Raw genomic sequence first — 12914 nt, forward strand, 5'->3', positions numbered from 1 at the left:
CACACGCTATGTGACAAACACCAACTATAAAAACTAACTTGTTCAGGTAGCTAATACTTCTTACATAGACGATATGTGATAAAAGCAATTATACAACAACTTGTCTTTCAGTTACCATTGAGGTAAGCATCATTGATTCCATGTAGCTTGGCAGCCACCTCCTGCATGTTGATACGATCACCGGGAGATGGCTTGGTGCAAGAAAGGCCAACCTTTAGCATAGACAAAAGACATTCTAAACATTTTTCCTTCAAGGCCATTGGAGTTTCCTCCAACTCCTGTAGCAGTTGGGGGTCGACAGTCTCCAATACCCTACCGGGGAAGCTGGCCTCTATAAAGTTCACAATGTTGAGTCCATCCTTAAACATGTCATCCGTTGGCCTTCTTCGAACAAATATCTCGAGGAGAACAACACCAAAGCTGTAAACATCCGCGGCAGTTGAAACTTGACCGCCCCCAGCATATTCTAAAGAATGAAAAGAGTGGAGTTATTTCGCTTTCGCTGCTTAACATAGATGCAGAAAAAATAATGTACCAACTTCAGACTAGAAAAAAAAGACCATTACCTGGAGCGGCGTATCCAATCGTCCCCATTACTGCAACAGAAGAAGAGTTGGAGTTACCAAGAGATGACATTGTGGAACCAACTTTGAATCTTGCCAGGCCAAAGTCTCCAACATGAGCTGTCATATTGTCATCCAAAAGAATGTTGCTAGGCTTCAGATCACAGTGAATCATTGTTTCTTGGTTATTATGGTGTAGATACTCCAGTGCATCCGCCACGTCCACCACAATCCTTATCCTTTGAGCCATCATAATGAGGTTCAAATATGAAGAGCATTCACGGTCTTGAGTTGAGTATAGTAGTTTATGCAAGTCTCCTCGTGGCATGAGCTCATACACCAGGGCCTTGAAATCATTGCCCTTAGAATCAATGCTTGAGCATGCAGTTAGAATAGGGACAAGATTGCGATGCCGCACATTTCTCAATGCAGTACATTCCGCAATGAAGCTCTTGTGTGCTCCTCTTATCTCTAGGTTGAAGACTTTTATGGCAACCTCATTTTGGTCTTCAACTAGTTTTCCTTGGTATACAGAACTGTATCTCCCTCTACCAATCAAATTAGGTGTCGAGAACCCCTCTGTTGCTCTGGTTAGGTCGTTGAAAGAAACTTTCGGGAATTTTGTAGAAAATGATGGCAGTGATATAGATTTGCTATTGTGTTTTCTTATGCATAGCAAATAACCAAATATGACTATAGAAAGTGACACAACACATGCTATCGGGATGACCACTTTGAGCACTAAAGATTCCTTGTGCCTAGTTGAATTTGAAGGCACAACAGAACAAGCTAGTATGTGTAACTCCTTTACCCCGCCACAAAGCCCTTGATTTCCGTTAATCCTCAAGGCAGTTGCATTACTGAAGATCCCTTTTGTTGGAACCTCTCCATTAAGATGGTTGAATGACAAATCTAGGTCCTCAAGAAGTTCCAGGTTGCCAAGAGATGCTGGTATTGACCCAGTTAAGTTATTGGTAGACAAATTCAAAACTTTGAGGCTGCTTATCTTGGCTAATGATGTGGGAATGCTTCCGCTGAAAATATTTGAATCTAACTCAATGCCTTCTAAGCTTTCACAATCACCCAAAGTGTTTGGAATATCTCCGGATAGTTTATTTTATGAAACTCTCAATCTCACGAGTTGTTTGGCATTTCCAATGTCGGTAGGAAGTTGCCCATCAAGGCTATTGAATGATAAATCAATTCCAACTATTGTTGGGATTCTAAAGATATCCATTGGAACCTTGCCATGGAGTTCATTGCGGGAAATGTCCAATATTTGAAGCATTGGAAAGTTTCCAAAGCTTGATGGTATGTGACCAGTGAACTGGTTCGAGCGTAGGTAGAGAGCTCCCAATTGAGTCAAGTTTGACAAAGATGATGGGAGGGCCCCCGCAAAGAAGTTTTTGAATAAGCCTATTACCTGCATAGCTTTGAGAGTTCCAATCCACATAGGAACCACACCTGTAAAGTTATTTCGTCCCAATGCTACAAAAATCAGGTTGTGAAGGTTTGCTATGCCAGATGGAAAATCTCCTGATAGTTGATTGTTTGTCAAGTATAATTCCTGGAGTTGACTTGAAAGGTTACCTAATGAACTCGGTACATGCCCTGATAGATGATTATAACCCATGGAAAACATTTGTAGCTCCGTGCAGTTGCCTAAGCTATTCAAAAACTCCCAATCTTCTCTGTTGTGTGCTTGGAGTTCATTATTTTCAAGATTCAAACTCAAGAGTTTGGTAAGTTTTCCAATCGTGGTGGGCATCAATCCTGTGAAGTTGTTTCTTGACAAATCAAGAGCTTGTATATTGGAAGCATTGGTGAATGAACTAGGAAGGTGCCCTAAAAATAAGTTGCCACCTAAGAAAAGTATCTGGAGATTGGGAAGAGAGGTAAAGAGATTTGGTGGAACCTCTCCACTTAGACCATTGGCAGCAAGTTTGAGGATGGTAAGGGTAGAAAGATTCAAGATGGCTTGTGGAAATCTTCCTGACAGCTGATTAGCACTGGCAGACAGGTGCTGCAAGCTAGACAAATGTGCAAACTCACTTGGGATATTTCCCTTGATGTGATTATCTTGGCAGTTAATTTGGGTTAATGTTGTGATATTGGCAAGAGTAGCTGGGATTGTGCCAGTAAGGTTATTAGACCAAACGTGCAACACTTGAAGTGAAGAGGCAAGTTGGCATGGAGATGGCCTACTAGATTGTTTTTCGAAACATCCATCACCTTGAGCTTTGAGCAGTTAGCGAAAGTTGGCACCCTTCCTTGTAGCGTGTTACTATTCAAGAGGAGGGTTTGGAGGCGATGCAGGTGACCAAGCAAGGGCGGGATCTCCCCGGCGAGTGTGTTCCCTGTGAGGGCCAAAGACCGCATGAATGTTAGGTTTCCAAGTGAAGGAGAGATGTGCCCTACCAAACCTCGACTTGTCAGGTTTAGAGAAGTGACACGACGTGGAGCCTTGACCCTGCATAGGACACCTTCCCAATTGCAGAAGTGAGTGCTATGGTTCCAGGACATGAAGGTTTGTTGTGGATCGAGACTGATTGCATCCTTGAATGCAAGCAGCGATAACCGATCCATCTCGTTTCCGTACGAGATGAAGGTGTTGCAGATGACGACATGTGCGCTGCAAGCCGCCAACACCCACAGAAGTAACCTGGCAGCTTTCATGGCCGGGTGGCTATGAATGTATCTTGGTCAAGTCAGATCTTCAGTACTATTCACTACATATGCATGCATAAAAACAAGGCGAATTTTAGACTAAATAGTTAATAATAAGTAATAGATATGCTGCTAGTATTAATTACCTGAGGATTCCTTCTTCTTCTGTATATACTGATACTCTAGATCCTCCTTTCCGGGCCGAGACACAAGAGCTACAACCGCCGGAGGACAGAGGCGAACAAGAGAGAAACCAAGCATATGTGTGTATGGGTTAATTTGGAGTCTGGACTGTGGAGTGTTTGATCTACCTCCGCCACTGTGGCCTTCCTTTTATAGGCGCGACGTCGTTATTACGTGCCTGGTCACCAGTCCACTGTGAGTGTTAATCATCACAAATTGTGGTGTTAGATGCACTAATCCTCTTTTTTTGAAGTAAAGGCGCACTAATTTTCAGATTAACATATTTGTTTGGTTGGCCCGAACCCACCCATAGCCCGGGCCAGCAAGGCAATAGATTTTTTTTTTAAATGCAGGAAAAGGTCCCACCGGACAACGTGAGGAAGCCCACGACTAGTTAATGGCTGAGTGTGTAACCTAATTAATTAACCTCTTCCATTGATACGATGTCGATCAAATCTAATCCCTTCAGTAACACAAAAATAAGGATTGGAAACGATGAAGTCCCAAGTCCCTTTGCATTTCAGTGACTTTAAGTTATTTTTTTTTTCGGAAAGGTCTTTTAGTGATTAAGTAGCAGGCTATGACTGAACTTTCTAGTTCTAGCTTGTACTCTCCAGATTTTACTGATGTTGGGAGCAACATGTTTTAGTGATTAAGTTAAGTAGAAATAGAACAGAACCTCTCAAGTCCAGAGGTTTTATTTTGCGGGGTAAGTTCAGATTGTTCCTTTTCCTCTGAATCTCTGGACTTGCTTGTTCAGGTAGCCAATACTCCTTACATGCACGATATGTGATAAAAGCCAATTATACAACAATTTGTCTATTCAGTTAGCTAATGCTACCAAAGCAACAGAATTGGGATAATCATCCTTGATTCCATGTAGCTTGGCAGCCACCTCCTGCATGTTGATACGATCATCGGGAGATGGCTTGGTGCAAGAAAGGCCAACCTTTAGCATAGACAAAAGACATTCTACACATTTTTCCTTCAAGGCCATTGGAGTTTCCTCCAACTCCTGTAGCAGTTGGGGGTCAACAATCTCTGATACCCTACCGGGGAAGCTGGCCTCTATAAACTTCACAATGTTGAGTCCATCCTTAAATATGTCATCAGTAGGCCTTCTTCGAATGAATATCTCGAGGAGAACAACACCAAAGCTGTAAACATCCGCGGCGGTTGAAACTTGACCGCCCCCGCATATTCTAAAGAATGAAAAGAGTGGAGTTATTTTGCTTTCACTGCTTAGCATAGATGCGGGAAAATGTAACAATTTCACACTAAAAAAAAGACCGTTACCTGGAGCGGCATATCCAATTGTCCCCATGACTGCAACAGAAAAATAGTTGGAGTTACCAAGAGATGACATTGTGGAACCAACTTTGAATCTTGCCAGGCCAAAGTCTCCAACATGAGCTGTCATACTGTCATCCAAAAGAATGTTGCTAGGCTTCAAATCACAATGAATCATTGTTTCTTGGTTGTTATGGTGTACATACTCCAGTGCATCCGCTACGTCCACCACAATACTTACCCTTTGAGCCATCGCAATGAGGATCAAATCTGAAGAGCTTTCATACTGTCCAGTTGAGTATAGTAGTTTATGTAAGTCTCCTCGTGGCATGAGCTCATACACTAGAGCCTTGAAATCATTGCCATTAGAATCAATGGTAGAGCATGCAGTCAGGATAGGGACTAGATTGCGGTGTCTCACATTTCTCAACATATTACATTCTGCAATGAAGCTCTTGTGTGCCCCTCTTGTCTCTAGGTTGAACACTTTCACAGCAACCTCTTTTTCATCATGAACTAGTTTCCCTTTATATACAGAACCGTAACTCCCTTTGCCAATTAGGTTGGACGTTGAGAATACCTCTGTTGCTCTGGCTAGATCATTGAAAGAAACTTGGGGGAATTTTGTAACAAATGATGGTAGAGATAAAGATTTGCTCTTGTGCTTTCCTCTCGAGAGCAATAAGCCAAATATGACCATAGCAAGTGACACCAAACTAGCTATTGGGATAACTACTTTAAGCACTAAAGATTCCTTGTGCCCAGTTGAATTTGAAGGCATCACAGAACATGCTAGCATATGTAACTCCAGTACCCCACCACAAAGCCCCTGATTTCCGTCAATCCGCACGGCACTTGCATTATTGAAGATCCCTTTTGTTGGAATCACACCATGAAGTTAGTTGAATGACAAATCTAGTTTCTCAAGAAGCTGTAGGTTTCCAAGAGATGTCGGTATTGACCCGGTTAAGTTATTGGCAGAAAAATTCAAAACTTTGAGGTTGCTTATCTTTCCTAATGAAGTGGGAATACTTCCGCTGAAAAAATTCGAGCCTAACTGAATTTCTTCTAAGCTTTCACAATCACCTAGTGTCTTTGGAATATCTCCAGATAACTTATTTGAAGAAAGTTAAAAATATATGAGTTGTTTGGAATTGCCAATGTCATTGGAAAGTTGTTCATCAAGGTTGTTGAATGACAATTCAATTCCTATCATTGATGGGATTCTGAAGATCTCCACTGGAACTGAGCCTTGAAGATTGTTGTTGAAAATGTCCAAATATTGAAGCATTGGAAAGTCTCCAATGCTTGCTGGTATGTGACCAAAGAACTGGTTCGAGTGTAGAAAGAACCCTCCTAGCTGAGACAAGTTTGACAAGGACGAGGGGATGGCCCCTGTAAAGAAGTTTCTCTCTAATACAATTTGCTGTAAATTTTTGAGAGTCCCAATCCACGGAACCACACCTGTAAAGTTATTTCCCCCCAATGCTACAACAGTTAGGTTGCAAAAGTTTGCTATACCAGAAGGAAAATCTCCTGATAGTTGATTGTCTTCCAAGTATAGATACTGGAGTTGATTGGAAAGGTTGCCTAATGAACTTGGTATATTCCCTGATAGATGATTCATACTCATGGAGAAACTTCGTAGCTCCGTGCAGTTGCCTAAGCTGTCCAAAAACTCCCAATCTTCCCTGACGTGTGCTTGGAGTTGATTCAGTTCAAGATTCAACTACGAGAGTTTGGTAAGTTTGCCAATCGTGTTGGGTACCAATCCGGTGAAGTTGTTACTCGACAAATCAATGCGGTGTAGATTGGAAGAATTAGTGAATGAACTAAGAATGCGCCCTAGAAAGAAGTTTCCACCTAATAAGAGTATCTGGAGGTTAGGTAGAGAGGAACAAAGATTTGGTGGTACCTCTCCACTTAGACCATTGAGACCAAGGCCAAGGCCGATAAGAGTAGAAATATTCAAGATGGCTTGTGGAAACCGGCCCGACAACTGATTAACACCCATAGACAGGTACTGCAAGCTTGAAAATTGTGCAAACTCACTTGGGATATTTCCCTTGATGTGATTATACTCACAATAAATGGTGGTTAATGTTGTGATATTGGCAAGAGAAGCTGGGATGGTACCAGTAAGTTTATTAGAAGAAATCCTCAACACCTCAAGGTGATGAGGCAAATCGGTGGGAAGTTGGCCAACTAGATTGTTAGTTCTAAGATTAAGTACCTTGAGCTTTGAGCAGTTTGCGAAACTTGGCACTGTTCCCTACAGCGTGTTATTATTCAAGAGGAGCGTTTGGAGGTGATTCAGGTGGCCGAGCATGGGTGGGATCTCTCCGGTGAGTAGGTTCTCCGTCAAGGATAGAGAATGAAGGAATGTTAGGTTCCCAAGTGAAGAAGAAATGTGTCCTACCAAATCTCGACCTGTAAGGTCTAGAGAAGTGACACGAGGTGGAGCCTTCACACTGCATGTGACACCTTCCCAATTGCAAAAGTGGGTGCTCTCATTCCAGGACATCAGGGCTTGCCGCGGGTCGAGACTGATTGCGTCCTTGAATCCAAGCAGTGATAACCGATCTGTCTCGTTGTTTCCATGCAAGGAGGAGCTGCAGACAATGACCACATCATGTGCACTGAAAGTCACCAATACCAAGAGAAATAACTGTCCGACTATAGTAACTTTCATGCCCAGCAAGGTTCACTACGACCAAACAGGGTTCCTCCATGGTCGCAACATTGCCGAAAATTTTATTTATGCAGCCGACATCCTCAGCGCTTGCCACACAAGAAAAGCCCCCACCATGGTCATCAAGCTTGACTTCAGAAAAGCCTTCGACTCCATCTGTTGGTCCTCTGTTATATCTATCTTACAAGCAAGGGGTTTCCCTCCAACCTTGTGTGCATGGGTACAAAACATTCTTCATACTGGCAAAATGGCTATTCTCCTAAACGGCAATCCGGGGTCCTGGATCCAATGCAGAAGTGGCCTTCGACAAGGTGATCCCTTCTCGCCTTACTTGTTCATTATTGTAGCAGATGTCCTTCAAAGACTGATCGCCCAGGCGTTCCGGCAGAACGAATTATGTCACCCCCTCTGGTCGAATGAACCACCAGCAACCCTTCAATATGCTGACGACACACTTATTATTGCTACTGCTAGCACCGCCGCAACTACAATCCTCAAAAACACACTGCACGATTTCGCCCTAGCGACTGGCCTAGTTATCAACTTCCAAAAAACTTCGCTTCTCACCATTGCCATGGATACCCCCACCCAAAATAACATCGCTGCAACTCTTGGATGTAATTTCTCCTCCTTCCCGTTAATCTACCTAGGCCTCCCACTCTCCCCTACCAAACTACCCTTCTCAGCTTTCGACCCTATCTTAGATAGCTTTCGAAAATTCCTCTTGGGCTGGGTAGCGCGCCTGCTCTCCCGAGGAGCAAGACTAACTTTGCTGACCTCGGTCCTAGATTCTTTAACTATTTATTTCATGTCCGTCTTCCGGCTCCCTAAGTCTATCCTTGTTAAGCTTGACGCCATCCGAAGAGCCTTCTTCTGGTCCAACGAGGAAACTTGCACGGGTGCGAAGTGTCTGGTTGCATGGAAAAACATTTGCAAACCTAAAGAACTTGGTGGTCTAGGCATTAAAAATCTAGAAATTCAGAACTGCTGCTTGCTTATGAAATTTTCCTTCAAAATTTTGCAACACCCGAACATCCCTTGGACACAGTGGTATCATCACCAATATCCTCTTGGCATTGCAACAAAAAACCCTAGGCCCTCCTTTCTTTGGAAAATAATAAAAAAAACCTCCCTCTCCTAATTGAGCACTCCTTTGTGATCACATACAATGGCCTCTCTACCTTTTTTTGGCTAGACAAATGGATTCTTGATTCACCTCTACAAAGAGTTTTCCCCCACCTTTTCTCACACTCCATTGATGACAAGGTTCTAGTGGCTACAGTTTGGCAAACCAGCTTATTATCGAACCTACGGAGCCGTGCTGCTGCTCGAGAGTTGGACTGTGTGTTGTTGCTGCTGCAGGATTTCCAACAGGTGGACCGACCAGACGAGCGGTCCCTCACGCATGGGCTGACATTTTCAGCCAAGAACGCATACTCCTCCATTGTTGCTGATGACTCCTTCGACCCACACCATGATTTTGTTTGGGCTTCCAAGGTTCCGATCAAAGTCAAGATCTTCGCATGGCTTCTCCTTCATGACCGGCTAAATACGAAGGCCAACATGTTTCATAAACATGTTGCTCAATCCGCAGCTTGCCCAAGATGTCAAGACCCGTATGAGGATGCTCTTCACCTCATCTCTACCTGCTCCTACGCTACACAAGTTTGGTCTAGACTGGGCCTGTCTACCCCAGCCTCCCTCACTGCTCTTCACCAACACCCGCTCATTCAAGGCCTCAACCCCAACATCTGGCCATCGGTGGCCTTGACAGTTTCTTGGAAACTATGGGACTCAAGAAATGCTCTCGTATTCAGGAATGAAGACCACTCTCCCACAATAACGCTAAGAAATATTGTAGCAGACTTCTCTCTCTGGGTTTTCCGGTTCAAAAAACATGAGGACAGTAACTATGCTAGGCAGTGGCTACACTTTCTCTCCTCTGCAATCCCTTCTAGCTGAAATTGTAATAATACTACTGATGTATTTCTCCGACCTCTTTGAGTGGTAATATATTCAGGTGGGGAAGCTCTCCCCCCGCCCCGGTGACCGTTAAAAAAAACTTTCATGCCCGGGTAGTTCTGTTGTACATATGTTGGTCGAGTTAGATTCCAGTACTCTTTATAAGAATGCATAGTAGGATGAAGGAGAAATTTAAATAGTATATATAGCTAACACTGGTAGAAAATGGGCCTTTAGTCCCGGCTGTGCAACCGGGACTAAATATGCGCGACTAAAGACCCCCCCCCCCTTTAGTCACGCCTCTTACGAACCGGGACTAAAGGCTTTAGTCCCGGTTCTCGTGGCTAACCGGGACTAAAGGCCCGTCCTTTAGTCCCGGTTCTCGTGGCTAACCGGGACTAAAGGTTTTTTGCGATTTTTTTTTATTTTCAAATTTCTAAATTATTTTAACCTCTAATCTCTAATCACCACCCCTCATCACTGCTTAATTTATCCTCTAATCTCTAATCACCCCTCATCATTCCAAATCATCTAACTTCCCGGACGGTCACCCATCCTCTCACTACTCCAGCCTGAGCACGCTTAACTTCCGGGTTCTATTCTCCCTCGTTTCCAAGTCTGCACTTGTTGTTTTCCTGACAATAGTAGGATGTCAATTCTATTAACCCTCAGGAATTTAGCTTGAGCATGAAGTGACACATTTCACTGTTTGAGTTTGAAACTATTGTTTTAAAAAACAATAATTATTTAGTAACACTAATATTTCTGGAATAATTAGTTTGACCATTGTTTGACCACTGTTTGACCACGGTTTGACCAGATTTGACCAAAATTTAAAAAAAACTGAAATAATTATTTAGTAACACTAATATTCTAGAATAATTAGTTTGACCATTGTTTGACCACAATTTGAAATTTTTTGAATTTTTTGCCTCTCCAGATCTTAAAAGCCCCGTATCTTTTTTTCTGTTAGGTTTTTGAGGATTTTGAAAATGTTTAACAGGGTTCCCCCAGTTAAATTCGGATGTAACTTTTCGAATAGATGATTTTTCATATAAAAAACTTTTTCATCCGAGTTCGTATGCAAAAGTTATGCCCATTTTAAGAAATTCCAGAGAGATTTTGCAAATAAAGTCGAAATTCATATTTGTTAATTTTCCCAACAACTAGACCACATATCACATGAGAAACTTATTTTATTTTATTTTATTGACATTTCCATCATTTTCTTTTGGTTTTTCTAAAACTGAAAAGGCGGTCCGGGGGGGTAGAGTTTGATGGGCCCTTTAGTCCCGGTTGGTCTGGCCAACCGCGATTAAAGGACTAACCTTTAGTCCCGGTTGGTCTGGCCAACCGCGACTAAAGGACTTCGGGCCAGCCTGAGGACCTTTAGTCCCGGTTGGCCAGGCCAACCGGGACTAAAGCCCCTCCCGTCCGCCAACTGTCGACCGAGCGCGCTGGGCCCAGATAGTTGGTCGCGGGTCTCCTTCCGAACCGCGACTAAAGACCCCTTTGGTCGCGGTTCGATTATTTTGGGGACTAATGGGGGCGTATGGAAGCCTCTTTTTCTACTAGTGTAACATAATATTACGTCTATAAACAAATATAAGACGTTTTAGGCCACTAAAGTAGTATTCTCTCCGTCTGGAAAAACTTGTCCCAGTTAGGACAAGCTCTTTTGGACGAAGGGAGTAGTGGATATATTCATTAATTCATGGAATGCACTTGAACGTTCCAGTGTGAATTACTTATGCACCTGGGGGTTGTTGGTCGTCTTCTTCCACGCTAGCTTTTATCTCCCTGATCGGAACAAGAGCTACAGCTGCTACAGCTTACAGGGCAGAGGAACTGGGAATTTAAGTGATTAAACTAATAAAAAATGTGTTAATTAGCAGGTATTCATTACTCCATGGATGAATTACGTAAGTACCTGCTCCTCTTCCTCCTCCTCATCCTCCTCCTTCTCTTCTTCTTCTTCTTCTTCTTCTTCTTCTTCTTCTTCTTCAAAAGCTACAGATGCTGCAGAGCAGAGGCGAGACGTACAAAGCATATAATGTGTGCAAAGGTTTGCAGTTTGGAGTGTTTGATCGACCTTCGCGACTACGGCCTTACTTTATACTACTAGCTTGCCGCTGCCCGGTCATCTTCGATCGTTTAGTGTGCAAGTGGTTTGATCAGAATATATATAATATCACGTCTGGAATACCACGTACCTTTTCAAAGCTAGATGCATGCATACTATGCTTTCACATGCATGGCTACCCAAGTGGCAGAAAAGAAACATCGATTCCTTTGCCAGAACCAGAATGGGCACTTGGTATATGCGCCATCTCAAAACAACTGCCCGCAATGGTTAGAGACTCTCTTTTGTTGTGCAGAGAGAGAGCGGAGAAGTCATCTCTTTAGGTTATGCATTTCAGACGAGCCTCCTCCATATTTTGAAGTCCATAGTCACCACGCACAAGTACGATAATTAATTAATTAACCTTGCCTACTCTTTCCATTGATTTCCTTTTATTTTAAAAGAGAGGGTAAGCGCCCCCGGTCTTCCATTGATTCCTGTTCTTCAATTGATGGTTCGATATTGATGTGATCAGGCCTCTTGTTTTGATGATGTAGCAGGCAGGTTCTGACTGAACTTTTATTCTAGCATGTAGAAATACAGCATGGCATCTGAATGTTCAGAGTGCTTTGGGTGATATTCTGAATCTGTGTTCTTGCCGCAGTCGATCCCGCAGAACTTCAAGGGCGCAAAGCTGCTCGGCGCCTGAAGCAGACCTTACAGGCAGGCCACTGGTTTGCATTTGTTCTTGATATTCTCAGCTGTCCCAATAAGTAGAGAGTCACTAGTTGTTGTGATGCTTGCTCGCTGTCATATTGTCAAGTTCTGAAAAAAAATGTGTGATCGTCTTTGTCTGTTTGATCGTCAGTACAGGTGCCTATCTCTCGGACGCTGATCTACTTACAAACTTCTCTCTGGCAAATGTGACAAGGTTACATTAGTAGCTACACCGTGGCAGCAAAGCACATCATATATAATTGTTTGGGTTCAGACTAAGGCAGTGTTCGGAGTCCTTCCGCTCCCAGACTCGGCTCCACGGAGCCGGCGGAGTTGTAGGCTAAAATACTGGAGTTGGAAATTAGGTGCTCCGCAACTCCTCTAATTCCACGGATCTGATGGATATCCGATGGATATCCGAACATGGCCTAAGTAGTACATAGCTGGTAACTCTGTATTCGGTTGAGTGACCATCACACAGAACTTACTATGTTGTTCCTTTCTCCTTATCACATCATCAGACTAGTACTTCTCTTGTTTCTTAATTGATTATACAAGTACTACTTTGTGCTAAATCAGCGACAATTAATATGAATCGGAGGGAGTAGTAAATAAAATATATGTTTGTTTGGTAATATTGATGCTTGAAAATGCTATTCATCTCAGTTTTTCAGTGCCCTGGGCTGATACAGTAACACACAGAGGGTTTGGTTGTAAATCCGGGTCCTTACATACATTATATGTGATAAACGTCAATTGTACAAGTACAACAACTTAT

At 43.0% G+C, this 12914-nt stretch overlaps 2 pseudogenes; both read right to left on the minus strand.

The window, feature by feature from the left end:
- On the minus strand, positions 1-3239 carry LOC123076080 (receptor kinase-like protein Xa21; annotated as a pseudogene).
- Positions 3240-4236: 997 nt separating this feature from the next.
- LOC123076081 (probable LRR receptor-like serine/threonine-protein kinase At3g47570) lies at positions 4237-5484 on the minus strand (annotated as a pseudogene).
- Between the last annotated feature and the right edge of the window lie 7430 nt (positions 5485-12914).

Source organism: Triticum aestivum, chromosome 3D (assembly GCF_018294505.1).
Source record: "Triticum aestivum cultivar Chinese Spring chromosome 3D, IWGSC CS RefSeq v2.1, whole genome shotgun sequence".
Classification (NCBI taxonomy): domain Eukaryota; kingdom Viridiplantae; phylum Streptophyta; class Magnoliopsida; order Poales; family Poaceae; genus Triticum; species Triticum aestivum.